Source organism: Arachis ipaensis, chromosome B04 (genome assembly GCF_000816755.2).
Source record: "Arachis ipaensis cultivar K30076 chromosome B04, Araip1.1, whole genome shotgun sequence".
In the NCBI taxonomy this organism is placed as follows: domain Eukaryota; kingdom Viridiplantae; phylum Streptophyta; class Magnoliopsida; order Fabales; family Fabaceae; genus Arachis; species Arachis ipaensis.
The window spans coordinates 19,175,867-19,197,439 of NC_029788.2; the positions used below are offsets into that span (position 1 = coordinate 19,175,867).

Genomic DNA, 21,573 nt, shown 5'->3' on the forward strand with positions numbered 1-21,573 from the left:
CCTTTCCTGTTTCGAAGTAAGAAAATTTATTATTCAGGAGGATTTGTAACATTAAGTCGTTAGCAAGACTTGCCGACTTCGTGAAAGAATATGTAAATCGGAAATATTTGGTAACTAATGAAAATTAGTCAAAAACAGCCATAACTTGTCTTATTTAGCATTCATTAAATGTTGTGACAATTAATGAATGCTAAATAAGGTAACTTCTGGCTGTTTTTTGTCTCCCTAGCATTACCCACCCGCTTTCTTAAGGTGATGATGTTTTTGGCGGGCTCAAGTTTTAAGCCCGACTTGCATTTTTTAGCAGGTTAAAGGATTTGGCCTAGTGATTTTTGTTTCATGTCACCCTTAATTTTTTCATTATCAAAATAAGTGTCCCTTTTTTTACTTGTATTACACGAAGGCCAATAGAAGTGTGGAAGAAGTCGTCCTTACGTTGAAAAGTACACGAGTTCTCCACTTCTCCCTAAGAAATGGTGAATGGAATTTGAAGTTTTATCCCAATACCTACCGGCGGAAATAATCAATAAAATTAGAGCTCTCCCCTCCTACATTAAATACATTCATGTATGATAAATAATATAAGAATTACAGCGGTTTAAGGTAACAAAGATTGAATTTCCTCCATAATATATATTACCAGGAATAATTAAATTGAATTAGTTAAATGGTTAGCTCACTTGCCCATTTAAATAAGTGTCGAGAATTTGAATTCTTAGTTGTGCATGTTGCAACCTAATGGCTAGGAGTGTTCGCGGTGCGGTTTGGTTCGGTTTTAAGGGAAAAAGTCATCCGATCTGAACGCTTAATTTATGTGCGGTGTGGTTTGGATTGGATGAAATTTTTTTGGAAATCCGATCCGATCCGATTACAAGCGGTTTGGATCGGTTTGGATTTGCGGTTTTTTAAATAAAAAAAATTAAATGCATATAACAAGTCTCAACATCAAATTTTAAATAATCGACAATGACATAACAAGTTTTAACAATATCTTAAAAAACTAACGATATCATAACAATAGAAATAAAATTATAGGTTAGTTAAAATAAATAAATAAATAACATTTTGAACATAAAATATTTATTAAATAATAATAATACATGAATAATAGAAAAATGTATAACAAATTGAACATGTTATAAGTATAATTGTAAATATAATAATAAAATAATAATATTATAACACATTATGCGGTTTGGATTGAATTGGATCGGTTATGAAAAGTAGATCCGAAATCCGATCCAATCCAGCGATTTGCAAAAAATAGAATCCAATCAAATCCGAATTAGTACGGTTTTAATCGATTTTCGGTTTGAATCGGATTGGATGAGCGGTTTAATTTAGATCGGTTTGAATTTGAACACCCCTACTAATGGCCAGAAATAAAACCTTAAATAGATCTCAAATTCATGATGCCTTAGTACTCTGTTTGTAGGGTTAAAAGATACTATAGAAACCAAAAAATATATATTACCAGATATAAAAATGCTATTTGTACACTAAAATCAGCCACCAATATATTTGTGTATAAATACATGTGTAGTTTAATTTATTTTCAATGTGTATTTATATTTTAGCATGTATTTTATACTGTTGAATGATTTTAATAGCTGATTTTAGTGTCCATGTAACACAACTCTACAAGGAATGGTATCGTGCCGCAGTGGTTACCAAAATTTAAGATTAATAAGTTATTCGCGGGCCGCAACTTTGTGGTTTCTAACGATGAGAACCAATATGTATTATTAATTTATTATATATTATTTATTAACAAGGATGTATGTAATGGAATACAAGAAGAGATGATCATCGACAGGTTGAACTGAATCATTATTCTTATTTGTTTTCGATGATGTATTTCCTCTCTAGCCAGCACTCCTAAGACATTATAAAAAAAAAAATCAAACAAGCAAATAGCCGTTAGTATCAACCACATCCTGATATCCAACATCAGTGGAAAGTATCATTCCCTACAAATAAAGTGAAAACATATCAAATGTTTAAAAGTCAAATTAATCGTTGACCATGTATACCATATCGTTAAGATGGTGGGAACTTGCAAGTTGGGGTGCCTACACACACGAAAAAGAAAACAAAAAATGGAAATATGAGATCGGTTATTATGAAGCGTATATAAAGATGATATTTATATATGTGTTAAAAAATCTTAGGTCTTATAAAGATTTTCTTCAAGATTCATTGTTAGATAATTTGATATATTTAACTGAATATATTTATAATATTATTTTTATATAAAAATATTTTCATGAAAGGACTCATCTTGTAAAAAAATCACACTAGAATGACCAGAATTGTAACTGGAACAGTAATTTAAAACCCTTAAAAGAAATGAAAATGGGGAATATATGTACTAGGATCTCGGCCGACGAGGACAATTACGCCCGTGCCACCAAATCTACAGGCATCAATAGTTTTGCCATGTGCCTTCCAGTAGCTGTCATAGGCATAGGATGCATGAAAACGGATGGTGTTTGGAAGGAAGCATATGCCTCCGGGCTGAATGGGCCCACAATTAGCTAAATGACTGCATGCATAGTCCAACCCCGCCTGCATCGCCGTATCCGTCGCATTGGGCTGCGGGAGGCACCATATTGCTTCCGTCGTTGACACAACCATGCTGTATGTCACTATGCTTATTAGTAACAACATATCAAACATCTTTGGTGCTGCCATAATAATACAATTTGTTGAAAGCTTATCAATGTGGGGAGGGAATTTATGAGAGCGCAATATGTGGATATAGATGTAATAGTGCTTGGATGAACATTTAGTATTTATACTGAACGTGTAGCAGGAAAAGTCTTGGATAAATTCTAAGTTATATCGTTATGTTAGGAAATGCATTTATTTTTTTTTTAAGAGATTTTACTATTTTAGTTTGACTAAAATCTTTTATGTTTTTATTTAAATAAATAAAAAAATATATTATTTACTGAAATAAATAATTTATAAAATAATTACGAAAATACGTTGCATCTCTTATCTCGTTTACAGTGTAAATGAGATAAGTTTACACATATCTCAGTGTGTAAACAAGATAAGACAGATCAAATGATACGTGTATATATCTCGTTTACACTGTAAACGAGATAAGAGTGGACATGGCCTATATATACATGTTGTTCACAGCGACGTTTTCGGCCCCATTTGCAACTTTTCGACCATTTTTTTTCTCTCTTCTATCATTTTCTGACCATTTTCTTGAGTAACTATAAGATGGCGCACGCAGATACACGTGATCCGGACATCAATCGACTGAAGGCGACATGACACGTCGCCAGGCCAACTTCGCGGTTAATTTTGTTATCTTCACATTTATGTTATTGCATATATGTATAGCCATGGTTAGGATACTTGCCAAGAATAATATACAGTTTATGATTTAGGTGGCTGAATGTATCGTTAGCAACGATTCACTGATAGGGTACGAGTTTAGGAATTACTGAAACTCCATTTGTTACGTACGTGTTAATGAATGTGATAGCCATATTTCTTTATTGAACCTACCAGCTCAGTCTGCCATCTCTCATGACGAACCTCTCAAGGCATCTATGTACCATTCGTACCCAGCCTTACTTGGACTATAAGCAGCATTTATAAGGTATCGCTTGCTCTCAGTGGACTTGAAATGAGAATGAATTTTGCAGCCATGTGTCTAACACAATAAGCATGGAACGTCCTGGGAGGATGCTAACCACTATCATCGGCCCTCAATGCAGCCTTGATCACCTGGGATCTATCAGGTATAATCAACAGGCTTTCTTGTGAGGTAACATATTGTCTCAAATTAGTCCGAAAAAAAGACCATGACTCCGTGCTCTTAGACTTTACAATTACAAAAGCAACAGGAAGGATATTGCTGTTGTCATCTTGTGTCGCTGCAATAAGCAACACACCGTGATATTTGTTGTACAAATGTATGTCATTAGCAGAAACAAATGGCTTATAATGTTTGAAAGTCTCAACACAAGCCGGGAAGGCTCAGAATACTTTGTTGAACATGCTACATTCGCGTACCATAAGGTGCCCATCAAGTAAGGTAAGGATCTGAACTCACGTATTGTTCTGGGATAACAATTCTGCAGTACTTGTAGCAGCTTTGTCATCTTGTTGTATGACTCTTCCCAGTCTCCGTATATCTATACAAATTGCCTTTTGCTTCGCCGTTCAGACCTTTCTATACGAGGGTTTAAAGTGATAACTTTGCCGAACTATACCCGATAGGACAGGAATGCTGACGGATGGGTTGGACTGTATCAACAGTAGGATGATATTGCAGATGAGGATGTTGTCCAACTGTCGATGATCTTGGGATATGGTGGGTGCTAAACACGTATGCGCTCCACCAATCCTCCGGACCTCCCTAACAAAATAAAACATTCATGATTGGAAACTACACCGGATATAACAATCATAAATGAGTAAATATGCCACAATTAAACTTGACCTCACCAATATCCAAAGTTCTGTCGGAGGGCTATACAGAGACTCCAAGGACATCCAGCTGCAGGTTGGCAGCAATACACATGGTACTTTAATCGGTCCGATTCGATAACTTGGTACTCAGCACTTCTGCAAATGTTGTAGTTCTTCACACCCTGCATTACTGCATCTCTGTTTTTGAATCTATGGCCGACCCGAAACTCCATCCCACTCTCTATGTTGTAATCGTCTTCTCCAGTGTTAGAAAACGGAGATTTTTCATACATCGCATCCAGATCCAATGCATCATAGTGACTTGGTACATCTAATAGTGCCGGAATCGGGTGGGGGGAGGCAAAACATAGCAGACCGCTGCCTCAGCCAGCATCTCTGGTACAAACTCATCTTCGTCATCATCTTCAAAAGAACCACTATCGTTGCTATCCGCAATATACCTATATTCCTCGTCAGAGTCTTCATCATCCACGTCCATGTCTTTCACTAGACTAGCAACATGAATTGGTGGTGGCCGGGAGGTGGGTCGTCCTGCACAAAGGTCGAGTGGACGGATCCGCTGTCACCAACATCACCAACCTCCGCAGAAAGCTCCATCACTTGTTCTGCTATGATTCTCCCATAGATGTCAAACATGAGGCACACAGGCTCGTCGCCATGGAGTCAAAACAAACGAAACTGGAAAACTCCATTTTCCAACTATGCTAGCAACCTATACCCCGCCCTTCCGATCTTTTTTCTCCCTAAACCACCAAGGTTACTCAATATCAGACTCTTCAACTCGGACAAGGAACTTACTCTCCAAATGCACAACAGTAATAGATTATTACACTCAAATATCACCCCATTGTCACTGTTTCTCATACGATAATTGTGATACACACAGACAACCACATATTCGCTACTACTGGACATTTTTGCCTATTTTTTAGAAGAAAAACAGGGAAAAAGAAGATATGAAATGTATGTGAAAAATACCATCTTTTTATAACTGTTGAAAATTTGTCTTACTGTATCTCGTTTACACTGTAAACGTTATCATTTATTACTTATCTCGTTTACAGTGTAAACGAGATATTATCTTGTTTATACTGTAAATAAAATAAGAGATGCAACGTATTTTTGTAATTATTTTACAGATTATATATTTTAATAAATAAAATATTTTTTTATTTATTTTTAAAAAATTCAAATCTTAACAATATCTATGTTGACCAAAATAATGACACCAAACAAGTACGTGCGTAAATGGCTTTAATTGGAATAGTTTTGAGTCAATGACTTATTGATGAGTTTAGTGTGATAAGGATGTATGAGGTGGATACTCATTAATATTTAAGCGGTTAATTTTTTTAAGAGAAAAGTTTAATTTATTAAAGCAAGACTGAAGTTAATTACATTTATTAAAATGTTAACTTTTGTACTTTTATAAATAAAAAAGTCTGATACAAAAAATAACACATAATCAATAACAAGTTAACAATATATATATATATATATATATATATATATATATATATATATATATATATATATATATATATATATATATATATATATATATATATATATATATATATATATATATATATATGTGAATCATCTCTATTATATTGAGATTATTATATTGGTGAATATTAATTAGTACTAGAGTCTTCTATTTATACTTCTTTATTTTATATTTATTTTCGCTTCCTTATTTATTTATTTATTTTACAATACGTTATCAACACGAGACTCTGATAAAAATATAGGAAGATTTAGTTAATAAATTTTCATTATGTCAAAACTCTCTCATCTTAAATTTAATGCTTTTGATATATCTGAAAATAATAACTACTTATCATGGATATTAGATGTCGAAATTCATCTTGATTCAATGGATCTTGTAGATACCATTAAGGCTAAAAATAATGCATCCCAAAAAGATAAAGTCAAAGTCATGATCTTCTTTTATCATCATCTTGACGAAAGATTAAAAATGAATATCTCACACTAAAAGATACTGCGGATCTGTGGAAGAACCTTGAAAAAGGGTATAATCATTAAAAGACAGTGATACTTCCTCAAACCCGATATGAGTGGACAAACTTGCGTCTACAAGATTTTAAATTCATAAATGAATACAATTCATCAATGTTCTGAATTACCTCATGAATGAAATTATGTGGGGAAAGATAATTGATAATGACATGTTAGAGAAGACTTTCTTGACCTTCCATGCTTCGAATGTGCTCCTGCAGCAGCAGTATAGAGAAAAAGAATTTAAAAAATATTCTGAACTAATTTCTTACTTTTTTGTTGTTGAACGTAACAATGAATTGCTTTTAAGAAATCACGAAGCGCGCCCAGCTGGTGTTGCCCCATTTTCTAAAGCAAATTTGGAAAATCATAACCCCAAAAGAGATAAATGACAAGGTTTTGGTTACAAAAAAATTATGGAAGGAAGAAAAATTATGTTCACAGGAAATGATCTCACCAGAAGTGGGATAAAGAAAGAAATAATAGGTAAAATAAATCAACAGAGGATAAATATTTCCGTTGTGGTGAAAAGAGTCATTGGTCACGTACCTATCATATCCTAAGGCCCTTAGTTAATCTTTATCAAGTATCTTTGAAAAAATATGATAAAGAAAAGAAGATAAATTTTATTTCAAATGATGATGCTAAAAATTACACCACTTATTATGAAATATCTGATTTCTTTGAGGATCTTAAAAGAAATATTGGCCATTTGATCAATAATGAAAAAATTTAAATTTAGGTTAATTAATTAAATTAATTATTTCACCCAACATTCACTAATTCAATCAACTCAATATTTCAACAATTCATCAATTCATAATTTTAATCATCAATTCATATCACATTCTCGTAACTCATAACATCCAATTAACAAATCAAAATAAAATCCAACACTTCATAAATTATCACATCTTAATTCCATCCAATCACACAATTCAATCTTATTCCTAGGGACACCTAACTTAGGACTTCATGTCACATTAACTAGCCTAGAGTGGTGAGATTTTGTCACTCTCCAAACAGAAAAGTGGAAGAGATGCAATAGACTCTGAAAGTTGGAGTCTGAATTCTAGCGCAAGTTTGGGATCGAGGAAGAAGAAGAAATGGGTTGCCCCAGAATGTAACTGCGGTACTTATGCCATTCTGTTCATGTCAGGAACGGAGTTAAATCCAGCCAGACTATTCTTTGGTTGCCCATGCTTGATGAGTATGTTTTCTCATTTAATGAGGATGCTAGCAAGAATCTTTATTTTGGTGGGTTGAAGCAGAAGGAGGTTCATTTTGAAGGATATTCTCATGGTGTTCATGACAAAGTAGAGGAGCCTGAGAAAAGATTGGTTGGATTGGAAGTTAAGTTATACAAATCTAGAGTGAATTAGATTCAAAGCAAGTGCAGTGGTGTTGGATGTATTGTTATAGCATTTGTTGCAGGAGTAGTTATTGCAAACATCCTAAGGGCTTTTGAGTAGGAAGGAGCAGTAGTTCCATGATTTATATGCAGTCTTACCTTCATCTTCAAATGCCACTAGACTATTAAATGCCTCACTCTCATATTCATAAGACTTCTCATAGTCAGAATCGAGTTCTTCCCCATCTTGATCATTGTTAGAATTCTTAACATCTTTCAGACCATCCACATTTTCTTTTCCCTTACTGCCACCACGAATAACCCCATTGTTTTTGTTCTTATCCAGCCCATCCCTGAGAATATGTACTTCATAGAAGCCCTTCTCTTTGTAATTTTTGTCTTAGGTGACTTACTTTGTTGTTTGTACCATTAGGCCCAACCGTATTCTTACCAATTGGGCCAATTCTGTCGACTCTTTTTGGGCCTTGAGCAGTCTTCTTCTTAGGTGAAACCTTCTTCCTTATCTTCTTGAGTTTATTTCTCTCTATCTCACTATCTTCACTACTATAACAATCTTCAAACCCAGGAGGAGGAGGCTTGTAGGCCTCGTCCTCTGCACTCTCATATCCATCATCTGAGGATGAGGATAATGACTCAGAGAAAACAACTTCAACCTTCACCCCATCATCAATAATCTCAAGAACACTCATTGGATGATCAAACTATAAGTAAAACTCATTAGTCTCCTTATTTCTCCACATGTTATCTCTTATTTGATTTATCTCAACATCACCTTTGATAAGATGTAGCCCAGTTTTCATATCAGGTGTAACACTACAAAAAAAAAGAGTTTAAAATGGTATTGATATTACAGCGGTTTTAAAGAACCGCCGTAATATTTGAATATTATGGCATTTTTTATTGCTGCCATAATTAATTTTGTATCTGGTGGCAGTTCTAGTGATTAGGGCGGTTTTGAACCGCCATTATCCTACATATATAAAATGAAAATTTTCAATAACCCTAGCTTATTGAATTAGATGACGGCTCGCTCTGCCTTCTATCTCTGATCTCCCTCGTCTCCTCCTCCTCCTCCAATCCTCTCTCTGTAGCTACCATCATGTTTACCCTCCATCGTCGCTTCCTCTTCGATCTGAAAACTTGTCAGCGTTCGTCGGAGCTCCGATTTCTACGTTTCTTTAATTCATAGATTCTCTCCCTCTCTGACGTTTAGCTTCTCCTCGGAGCTCCAAAAAAACCACCACAGTCACCACCAGCACTGAGCGCCACCATGGAAGGCGGCGGAGCAACGCTATCGGATGTTTATCAAAGCGCGAAGAAGCTCCTCCTGAATACGTGCGACTGCGTGGAACGCCTCGAGCGCCTCGACTACTCCGCCTCCTCTGATCTCTCCCTCTCCCTCTCCAACAACATCTCTCAGATCCAATCCCTATGCATCCAGATGGATCGATTCTGGCGCTCTATGGCGGCCAAATCTCAACGCGATCTCTAGAAAAGGTGCGTTCCGAATCATCCTCCTCCTTTGCCATTTTTAACCTATTCTGAATAAGTTCTACAATCGATGAAATAAATGCATGCCTTGAATTTTCTGCCTTGCCTCTTCTAGACAATTAATTTTTCTTCATCTATCTTATTTCAGGGTTAGGAAGACTTCTTTGATGAACCAGTATCCATTTGGCACTTGAATTTTCAGTATTGTTCATAATCATTATTATTATTAATTTTTTTTAAAGAGCAGAAGTTTAGGTATTATTATTATTATTAATTTTCAGTATTGTTCACTTGAATTTAGGTACGTTTATAGAAAATTCAGCCAGCATTATAAAGCCACAATTGGTGCTGATTTCGTCATAAAGGAGCTACAAGTAGATGACTCGTCACTTTACAGGTCAGTAATTTTAAGTTATCTTATAACTTTACTTTTAACTAACACATTCTTATTTTGGTCAAAACAATAAATGAGACTCTTTTGGCAGATTTGGGATACAGCAGGACAAGAAAGGTTCAATAGTTTAGGTGCTGCATTTTATAGAGGTGCAGATTGTTGAGTTTTGGTGTATGATATAAATGCACACAACACATTTGACACACTAAACAATTGGCATGATGAGTTCATTAAGCAGCTGATGAGCGGATAATTTATACACTTTTTGGCATTATTTTTAGTATGTTTTTAGTATGTTTTAGTTAGTTTTTATTATGTTTTTATTAGTTTTTATTTAAAATTCACATTTCTGGACTTTACTATAAGTTTGTATATTTTTCTGTGATTTCAGATATTTTCTGACTGAAATTGAAGGACCTAAGCAAAAATCTGATTCAGAGGCTGAAAAAGGACTGCAAATGCTATTGGATTCTGACCTCCCTACACTCGAAGTGGATTTTCTGGAGCTAAAGAAGCCCAATTGGCGCGCTCTTAATTGCGTTGGAAAGTAGACATCCTGGGCTTTCCAACAATATATAATAGTCCATACTTTTCTCAAGATTTGATGGCCCAAACCGGCATTCCAAATCAGCTTAAGAATTCTGGCGTCAAAACGCCAGAACTGGCACAAAAGCTGGAGTTAAACGCCCAAACTGGCACAAAAGCTGGCGTTTAACTCCAAGAAAAGTCTCTACACATGGAAGCTTCAATGCTCAGCCCAAGCACACACCAAGTGGGCCCGGAAGAAGATTTCTGCATTAATTACTTATTTCTGTAAACCCTAGGCTTCTTGTTCTCTATAAATAGGACCTTTTACTATTGTATTTTCATCTTTGATAAGTCTTATACTTTTGATAGACCTTTTCACATTTGGGGGCTGGCCTCATGGCCATGCCTAGACCTTGTTCTTATGTATTTTCAACGGTGGAGTTTCTACACACCATAGATTAAGGTGTGGAGCTCTGCTATTCTTCATGAATTAATACAAGTACTATTGTTTTTCTATTCAACTCAAGTCTATTTCTTCTCCAAGATATTCATTCGCACCCAAGAACATGATGAATGTGATGATTATGTGACACTCATCACCATTCTCACCTATGAACGCGTGACTGACAACCACTTCTGTTTTACATGCAAACAAGTTTGAATGTGTATCTCTTGGGTTTCTAATCTCAGAAAGCTAAGAGAAGTTAAAGCACAATTCTCTCTAGAGGGCCTAACAGAGCTCTTCAAGGAGGAAGAAGCCATGGCAACCGAAAACAACAATGCCAACAATGCAAGGAAGGTGCTTGGTGACTTTACTGCACCTACTCCTGACTTCTTTCTTCATCTAAAGAAGACGCCTGCAGAAGCTCAGGAACTCATTGAAATGGTTGCAAATAACCAATTCATGTACACCTCTGCAAGGAATCCTGTGAATAATGGGACAAATCAGAAGAGAGGAGTTCTTGAGATTGATACTCTGAATGCCATATTGGCTCAGAATAAAATATTGACTCAGCAAGTCAATATGATTTCTCAAAGCCTGTCTGGAATGCAAGCTGCACCAGGCAGTACTAAGGAAGCTTCCCCTGAAGAAAAAGCTTATGATCCTGAGAACCCTGCAATGGAAGAGGTGAATTACATGGGAGAATCCTATGGAAACACCTATAATCCTTCATGGAGAAATCACCCAAACCTCTCATGGAAGGATCAACAGAGACCTCAACAAGGTTTCAACAACAATAATGGTGGAAGAAACAGGTTTAGCAATAGCAAGCCTTTTCCATCATCTTCTCAGCAACAGACAGAGAATTCTAAGCAAGCCACTCTGACCTAGCAACCATTGTCTCAGATCTAATCAAAACCACTGAAAGTTTCATGACTAAAATAAGGTCCTCCATTAGAAATTTGGAGGCACAAGTGGGTCAGCTGGGTAAGAAAATTACTGAACTCCCTCCTAGTAATCTCCCAAGCAATACAGAGGAGAATCCAAAAAGAGAGTGCAAGGCCATAACCACAACCCACACGGCCGAACCTGGAGAGGAGGAAGAGGCAGTGATCTCCACTGAGGAAGACCTCAATGGACATCCACTAGCCTCCATGGAGTTCCCTGATGAGGAACCATGGGAATCTGAGGCTCACACAAAGACCATAGAAATTCCATTGAATTTACTTCTGCCATTCATGAGCTCTGATGAGTATTCTTCCTCTAAAGAGGATGAAGATGTTACTGAAGACCAAGTTGCTAAGTACCTTGGAGCAATCATGAAGCTAAATGCCAGGTTGTTTGGTAATGAGACTTGGGAGGATGAACCTCCATTGCTCATCAAAGAACTGGATGACTTGACTAGGAAGAAATTACCTCTGAAGAGACAAGACCCTGGAAAATTCTCAATCCCTTGTACCATAGGCACCATGACCTTTGAGAAGGCTCTGCGTGACCTAGGGTCAAGTATAAACCTTATGCCTCTCTCTGTAATGGAGAAGCTAGGGATCATTGAGGTACAAGCTGTTAGAATCTCACTAGAGATGGCAGACAATTCAAAGAAACAGGCTTATGGACTTGTAGAGGATGTCTTAATAAAGGTTGAAGACCACTACATCCCTACTGACTTCATAATCCTAGAGACTGGGAAGTGTATGGATGAATCCATCATCCTTGGCAGACCTTTCCTAGCCACAGCAAAAGCTGTGATTTCTGTTGACAGAGGAGAATTGATCATTCAAGTGAATAAAGACTCCCTTGTATTTAAAGCTCAAGGATATCCCTCTGTAACCTTGGAGAGGAAGCATGAAGAGCTTCTCTCAATACAGAGTCAAACAGAGCCCCCACAGTCAAACTCTAAGTTTGGTGTTGGGAGGCCACAACCAAACTTTAAGATTGGTGTTGAACCCCCACATTCAAACTCTAAGTTTGGTGTTGGGAGGTTCCAACATTGCTCTGAACATCTGTGAGGCTCTATGAGAGCCCACTGTCAAGCTATTGACATTAAAGAAGCGCTTGTTGGGAGGCAACCCAATCTTTAGTTATCTATGTTAAATTTCTCTTTTCTTTTGTTATTTTATGTTTTTTGTAGGTTGATGATCATGTGAAGTCACAAAAACAATTGAAAAAGCAAAAACAGACTGAAAAACAGAATTAAAAACAGAACATCCTGGCGTTTAAACGCCAGTAAGGGTAGCAGAATGGGTGTTAAACGCCCTGTCTGGCACCATTCTGGGCGTTTAACGCCAGGAATGGGCAAGAAGCTGGCGTTAAACGCCAGAAATGGGCAGCAGCCTGGCGTTTAACGCCAGGATTGGCAGAAAGGGGCATTTTTGCACGCCACTTGGCGCAGGGATGAGATATCCTTGACACCTCAGGATCTGTGGACCCCATAGGATCCCCACCTACCCTGCCTCTCTCTTTTTCACCCATTCACCAATCACCTCAATACCTCTTCCCCAAAAACCCCTCACCTATCAAATCCCATCATTCTCTTCACCACTTACATCCATCCTTCATAAAACCCCACGTACCTCACCATTCAAATTCAAACCACTTTACCTCCCAAACCCACCCATAATGGCTGAACCATACCCCCCTCTCCACTCCTATATAAACTCATCTTCACTCCTTCATTTTCACCCAACCTAAACACTACCTATCCCCTTGGCCGAAACACAAAGCCCCCTTCATCTCCTCTATTTCTTCTTCTTCCACTCTCTTCTTTCTTCTTTTGCTCGAGGACGAGCAAACCTTCTAAGTTTGGTGTGGTAAAAGCTAAAGCTTTTTATTTTTTCATAACCATTTATGGCACCAAAGGCCAGAGAAACCTCTAGAAAGAGGAAAGGGAAGGCAAAAGCTTCCACCTCTGAGTCATGGGAGATGGATAGATTCCTCTCAAGGGTGCATCAAGACCACTTCTATGAAGTTGTGGCCAAGAAGAAGATGATCCCCGAGGTCCCTTTTAAGCTCAAAAAGGGCAAATATCTGGAGATCCGACATGAGATCCGAAGAAGAGGTTGGGAAGTTCTCACCAACCCCATTCAACAAGTCGGGATCTTAATGGTTCAAGAGTTCTATGCCAATGCATGGATCACCAAGAACCATGATCAAAGTGTGAACCCGGACCCTAAGAATTGGCTTACAATGGTTCGGGGGAGATACTTAGATTTTAGTCCGAAAAATGTAAGGTTGGCATTCAACTTGCCCATGATGCAAGGAGATGCACACCCATACACTAGAAGGGTCAACTTTGATCAAAGGTTGGACCAAGTCCTCATGGACATCTGTGAAGAGGGCACCCAATGGAAGAGAGATTCAAGAGAGAAGCCGGTTCAACTAAGAAGGCATGACCTCAAGCCCGTGGCTAGGGGATGGTTGGAGTTTATCCAATGCTCAATCATTCCCACTAGCAACCGGTCTGAAGTTACTATAGACCGGGCCATCATGATTCATAGCATCATGACTAGAGAGGAAGTAGAAGTTCATGAGGTTATCTCCCAATAACTTTACAAGGTGGCGGACAAGTCCTCTACTTTGGCAAGGTTAGCCTTCCCTCATCTCATTTGTCGCCTTTGCAATTTGGTTGGAATTGACATAGAGGGAGACATCCTCATTGATGAGGACAAGCCCATCACTAAGAAAAGGATGGAGCAAACAAGAGAACCTCACCAAGAGCATAAGGAAATTCCTCATCATGAAATCCCTGAGATGCCTCAAGGGATGCAATTTCCTCCACAAAACTATTGGGAGCAAACCAACACCTCCTTAGGAGAATTAAGTTCCAATATGGGACAACTAAGGGTGGAGCACCAAGAGCATTCCATCCTCCTCCATGAAATTAGAGAAGACCAAAGAACCATGAGAGAAGAGCAACAAAGGCAAGGAAGAGACATTGAGGAGCTCAAGCACTCTATAAGATCTTCAAGAGGAAGAACAAGCCGCCATCACTAAGGTGGACCCATTCTTTAATTTCCTTGTTCTTTATTTTCCTATTTTTCGAATTTTTATGCTTATGTTTATCTATGTTTGTGTCTTTATTACATGATCATTAGTGTCTTAGTGTCTATGCCTTAAAGCTATGAAAATGAATCCATCACCTTTCTTAAGTGAAAAATGTTTTTAATTGAAAAAGAAAAAGAAGTACATGAATTTTGAATTTTAAAACAGTTTAATTATTTTGATGTGGTGGCAATACTATTATTTTTCTGAATGAATGCTTGAACAGTGCATATTTTTTTGAATTTGTTGATTCATGAATGTTAAAATTGTTGGCTCTTGAAAGAATGATGGAAAAGGAGAAATGTTATTTGATAATCTGAAAAATCATAAAATTGATTCTTGAAGTAAGAAAAAGTAGTGAAAAGCTTGCAGAAAAAATATATATATGCAAAAAAAAAATTGCGAAAAAAGAAAAAAAAGAAAAAAAAGGAGAAAAAGAAAGAAAAGCAAGCAGAAAAAGCCAATACCCCTTTAAACCAAAAGGCAAGGGTGATAAAAAGGATCCAAGGCTTTGAGCATCAGTGGATAGGAGGGCCCACAGGAATAAAATCCTGGCCTAAGCGGCTAAACCAAGCTGTCCCTAACCATGTGCTTGTGGCGTGAAGGGGTCAAGTAAAAACTTGAGACTGAGCGGTTAAAGTCGTGGTCCAAAAGCAAAAAGAGTGTGCTTAAGAGCTCTGGACATCTCTAATTGGGGACTCTAGCAAAGCTGAGTCACAATCTGAAAAGGTGCATCCAGTTATGTGTCTGTGGCATTTATGTATCCGGTGGTAATACTGGAAAACAAAGTGCTTTGGGTCACGGCCAAGACTCATAAAGTAGCTGTGTTCAAGAATCAACATACTTAACTAAGAGAATCAATAACACTATCTGGATTCTGAGTTCCTATAGAAGCCAATCATTCTGAACTTCAAAGGATAAAGTGAGATGCCAAAACTGTTCAGAAGCAAAAAGCTAAAAGCCCCGCTCATCCAATTAATACTGATCTTCATAGATGTTTTTGGAATTCATTGTATATTCTATTCTTTTAATCCTATATGATTTTCAGTTGCTTGGGGACAAGCAACAATTTAAGTTTGGTGTTGTGATGAGCGGATAATTTATACGTTTTTTGGCAATATTTTTAGTATGTTTTTAGTATGTTTTAGTTAGTTTTTATTATATTTTTATTAGTTTTTATTTAAAAATCACATTTCTGGACTTTACTATGAGTTTGTGTGTTTTTCTGTGATTTCAGGTATTTTCTGGCTGAAATTGAGGGTCCTGAGCAAAAATCTGATTCAGAGGCTGAAAAAGGACTGCAGATGCTATTGGATTCTGACCTCCATGTACTCGAAGTAGATTTTCTGGAGCTACAGAAGCTCAATTGGCGCGTTCTCAATTGCGTTGGAAAGTAGACATCCTGGGCTTTCCAGCAATATATAATAGTTCATACTTTGCTCAAGATTTGATGGCCCAAATCGGCGTTCCAAGTCAGCTTAAGAATTCTGGCGTCAAAACGCCAGAACTGGCACAAAAGCTGGAGTTAAACGCCCAAACTGGCACAAAAGCTGGCGTTTAACTCCAAGAAAAGTCTCTACACATGGAAGCTTCAATGCTCAGCCCAAGCACACACCAAGTGGGCTCGGAAGAAGATTTCTGCATTAATTACTTATTTCTGTAAACCCTAGGCTACTAGTTCTCTATAAATAGGACCTTTTACTATTGTATTTTCATCTTTGATAAGTCTTATACTTTTGATAGACCTTTTCACGTTTGGGGGCTGGCCTCACGGCCATGCCTAGACCTTGTTCTTATTTATTTTCAACGGTGGAGTTTCTACACACCATAGATTAAGGTGTGGAGCTCTGCTGTTCTTCATGAATTAATACAAGTACTATTATTTTTCTATTCAACTCAAGTCTATTTCTTCTCCAAGATATTCATTTGCACCCAAGAACATGATGAATGTGATGATTACGTTACACTCATCACCATTCTCACCTATGAACGCGTGACTGACAACCACTTCCGTTCTACATGCAAACAAGCTTGAATGGGTATCTCTTGGGTTTCTAATCTCAGATTGGAACCTTCGTGGTATAGGCTAGAATTATTGGCGGCCATTCCTGAGATCCGAAAAGTCTAAACCTTGTCTGTGGTATTCCGAGTAGGATCTGGGAAGGGATGACTATGACGAGCTTCAAACTCGCGAGTGTTGGGCGTGTGACAGACGCAAAAGGATCAATGGATCCTATTCCAACATGATCGAGAACCGACAGATGATTAGCCGTGCAGTGATAGCGTGCGTAGAACATTTTCACTGAGAGGACGGGAAGTAGCCATTGACAACGGTGATGCCCAATATAAAGCTTGCCATGGAAAGGAGTATGAATGATTGGAAGAAGGCAATAGGAAAACTGAGGCTCAAAAGGAACAAAGCATCTTCATACGCTTATCTGAAATTCCTACTAATGAATTACATAAGTATCTCTATCTTTACTTTATGTTTTATTTATCTTTTAATTATCAATCCTCCATAACCATTTAAATCCGCCTGACTGAGATTTACAAGATGACCATAGCTTGCTTCAAGCCGACAGTCTCCGTGGGATCGACCCTTACTCGCGTAAGGTTTATTACTTGGGCGACCCAGTGCACTTGCTGGTTAGTTGTGCAGAGTTGGGATAAAAAGTTGAGATTATAATTGTGCGTACCAAGTTGTTGGTGCCATTGATGATCACAATTTCGTGCACCAGCAGCTGTGTACTATTTAGCACCTTTCTAAATGAGCAATACATGAAGATTATATCTTATATGTTCTGGTGTTTGGCCTCAGGCAGATTTGAATGATCATGAAGCATTTCCCTTTGTGTTACTTGGGAACAAGGTTGATGTAGATGGTGGGAACAGTAGAAAGGTATTAAAAAGAGTTTGGGCCTTTGAGATTAATATGCATAGTTTTGAAGTTGAAATCTCATTCAACTTGTTGCAGGTGACTGAGAAGAAAGCTAGGGAATGGTGTGCTTCTAGAGGGAACCTACCATACTTTGAAACCTCTGCAAAAGAAGGATACAATGTTGAAGAGGCATTTTTAATTTACCATACTTTGAAACCTACCATAAGTTTTATGGAAGGTTGTCATGTCTAACAACCAAGTAAAATGCAAAGCTTTCTCATGGTGTTAAGGATGGTTCCTTCTTATATAAAATTGATCGAAAGAAAGTGAGTTCCTGTTTTTTGTATATAATGAGAAAATTATTTATGGCATAGATATTCATGGTGAGAAAATCTGTTTGCATCTGTATTCTTTGATTTTGAGATTTTAGATAGAAAGAAAATTAAACAAGTTTGGCTCTAAAATAGAGACATTTTGCATTGTTAAATTATTTGATTCTTTATATAACTTTATTTCTCCTAATGTATATGTACTGTATAAATTATATATATATATTTTTTCATGAGACAATTAACAAAGAGGACCTCTTATTTGTTGTGGTGACTTAATAACTTTCACAGATTAAAATAAATAGTTACGCATATTCTAAAAATACACTAAATTATGCTGTAAAAGAATATAAGAAATTTGTGTTTAGTACTGTGCTATACTACGTTGTTAACTGATCTTATTTTAACTGTTAATGCACTCCAGCTCAAGATGAAAAATGGAGATGAGATCTTAGCTGTTAAACATGTGGATGGAGGTGGTGTTGCAGCACTTAGCTTTTAGCACTTAGCTTTGCAAGTCAATTGTTGAATGCTTAAGTTAATTACTCAATGTGCTTATATTGTTCTGGCATTCATGAGTTAGGATTCTAAAATTGTGTATGCTTATTATTATTTACTATTTTATTTTTCATACCTCAAAATCTCTCTTCGTTTTCCATTCCTTTCAACTGCAATAGGGACCAAAATTTTAAGAGATTGTTAAACTAGAAATTATACTTTCTATTTCTTGTGTAATTATTTTAACTAGAAATTAAACTTTTTGTTTCTTGTTCAGTGATCTTAGCAACAACCACATTGGAGGGCCATTCCATTCACTGTGTAATAAACATTGTGAATATACTGCTTTTGTACTGTGTGCAGGCTGCCATTGTGAATTCACAAACCCTTGAAGAAGTTGCAAGACTTAAAAAAGGTCCTTGCTTTTCTAGATCTGATGTTCACTTGTTTAATTTTGATTTTTGCTCTCTGCTGTTTACTTTTTAGATGATCCTTTCTTCTGATTGCTCATTTTTGTAAATGGAATCTGTTGTCCTTTGCATTCCTCTTCTGCTGTCTAATTTTCTCTTTAATCCCAAAACAAAAAAATTATTGAAAATCCTTGTTATAATATTTCCTTTGGCTGTTATCTTCGCTGTGGATTTCTTTTCATCTAACTTCAATTTCTTATCTATAATTAAAAATATAAACATATGTATATGCAGGACACGTGACTCAACTCTCAGCAAGCTAAGCTAAGCTAAGGTGTCGCTTTAAAAATCACGTGTCATCCATATATATATATATATATATATGCTGCTTAATTAATTAGCTTCTTCTCCAATTTTTCAAAAGGTCAAATTAAATACATTACAAACGTGATATATCATTATGATTTGTTCAACCCTTTGCTTCTTATCTTGCAATGCATGTTCATCTCTTGAAACCCTTAAATTAGTTGTTATTATTGGATATAGATGATCATCCATCGTGTAGTAGCTTTCAATCTATCTTAAATAATTAATTAATTAATTTATATAGTTCAAATAAGATGATCGGTTTAGTCTTCACTTACCATAAGTTTTAACAGACTTAACTGCTTAGTCTTGCCTGTTATGTAAAAAAAAAGAGAGGAATGATTATTGATATTTCATCTAATGAGGTTTTTTTTAGTGAAACTCAAAAATCAATCGTGTCAAAAAGTTCAACACAAAGATTTGAATATTCAAAGGAGAAAGGTATTAACGTATAAGCCAAGGCCTCATTATTTGTTATATAAAATGGAAAAATGCAGAAATTGCTTATCCTGTATCTGATTTCTGCTGTTGTTATCATTCACTCAGAGAAGAAGAGGGTTTAGGACTGTGGAGTGTGTCACTGCTCATTCTGGCTCTCCTGAACGATGTAATACCTCCAAAATGCAACACAATTTGAAGTCAATTTCAAGTTAATAGAGTCACCTTAAGTTGAGGTTAGTAGGCATTCTGTCTCTTTCTTTTGTCTTCTTTATTCCACTTTGCTCTCTTTTTTTTATAATTATTGTGAATTTTTTTTAATATAATACGAGTGCCTTTTATTTTCCTCTTAGTACTTGAAGAATCTCCTCTTGAAAGATAATAACATGAGGATAGAAGTAATAAGACCCTCTTTTTATGCAATTTTTTTATTAAACTTTACTATATATTTTTATTTGTATATTTTATTATTTTATTACATGTTTGATTTTGCAGGGTATGAGACTAATTTGTGGTTTGATTGTGGTGATTGTGTTGCTGAATTTAAAGAAAGGTGAGAGCAGAAAATCAAAGAGTGGTTCTAGAAGCAATTCATTTGTAAACTGCAGAGCACACAGTGCATCATTGGCTGATTATGGAGGAGTTGGTGATGGAAAAACATCAAACACAAAGGCATTTGAAAATGCAATCAGAAACCTGAGTCAGTATGAAGAGTTGGTGATGGAAAAACATTAAACACAAAGGCATTTGAAAATGCAATCAGAAACCTGAGTCAGTATGAAGAGTTGGTGATGGAAAAACATTAAACACAAAGGCATTTGAAAATGCAATCAGAAACCTGAGTCAGTATGAATCAAAAGGTGGTGCTCAGCCCTGTTCCTGCTGGCAAATGGCTCACGGGAAGCTTCAATCTCATTGGAGTTCTAAGAAAAAAAATTAATTTGCATATATACAACTACTTTGATACTTTGTTTTTGAAATATAACATTTCAATTATGTCTTGGATCATGTATGAATTAAAAATCGTCTTATGATATTTGATTTATAGCTATGCCTTTTGGTTATTACGAGATTTTTAAGTAAATTTCAAAAATATCACTTTAAATTGGTGGCTTCAATCTTATTTTAAAAAGCATAAAATTGTCATCATAATTAGGTACAAACGGCGGATAGAAACCCCCATTTTAAATGAAAACGATGCCATTATACGTTGGTAAAAACGGCGGTTAAAAACTGCCATTTTAAACGAAAATGATGCTATTATATTTTAGTAAAAACGGCGGTTAGAAACTGCCATTTTAAACACAAAAGATGCCATTATAACTTTGTAAAAATGGTGGTTATAATGGTAAAAATGCCGGTTAGAAACCGCCATTTTAAACAGAAATGATGCCACAACATCCTGGTAAAAATGGCGGTTATAGCCGCCATTTTAAACAACTCAAAAACCGCCATTTTATGCGAAAATAGTGGCGGTTACAAACCGCCATTTTAACCCTAAAAAACTGCCATATTATCCACAGGTTATTATGGCGGTTTTCTAAAAACCGCCGTAATAACCAGAATGGCGCCCAGAATAATGGCGTTTCTTGGAGGCGCCAGTTTTGGTCATAATGGCGGTTCTAACCGCCGTAATTCCCCAAAATAACCGCCGTTTTAACCCCTTTTTTTTGTAGTGGAAGATGTTCGTCTTGCAGATAGTGCACGCTCGCACACCATTCTCAAAAGCAATATATATTTTACTCATCTTGTACCAAAAGAATAATGTGTAAATACTATTAATGCCTCAGATAATGTGATAGAAGGCTCTAGAAGTGCTATAATTTTATTTTCCAAAGGAAAAAAATTTATAATAAATAATACATTTTGTCTACTAAGTCTCTAAGAAACTTGTTAAGTTTTAAGA

General features: G+C 36.4%; 2 long non-coding RNA genes and 1 pseudogene across 2 annotated transcripts; 2 read left to right on the top strand and 1 right to left on the bottom strand.

Annotated features, from left to right (window-relative positions):
- On the bottom strand, nucleotides 1,717–2,786 carry LOC107639071. Its single transcript, XR_001619945.2, has 3 exons — nucleotides 2,373–2,786; nucleotides 2,034–2,072; nucleotides 1,717–1,878 (listed from the first exon to the last, which is right to left on the bottom strand). It is a non-coding gene; the product is annotated as an uncharacterized LOC107639071 (long non-coding RNA).
- On the top strand, nucleotides 7,687–17,959 carry LOC110270965 (annotated as a pseudogene).
- On the top strand, nucleotides 19,998–20,667 carry LOC110270966. Its single transcript, XR_002360814.1, has 2 exons — nucleotides 19,998–20,065; nucleotides 20,163–20,667. It is a non-coding gene; the product is annotated as an uncharacterized LOC110270966 (long non-coding RNA).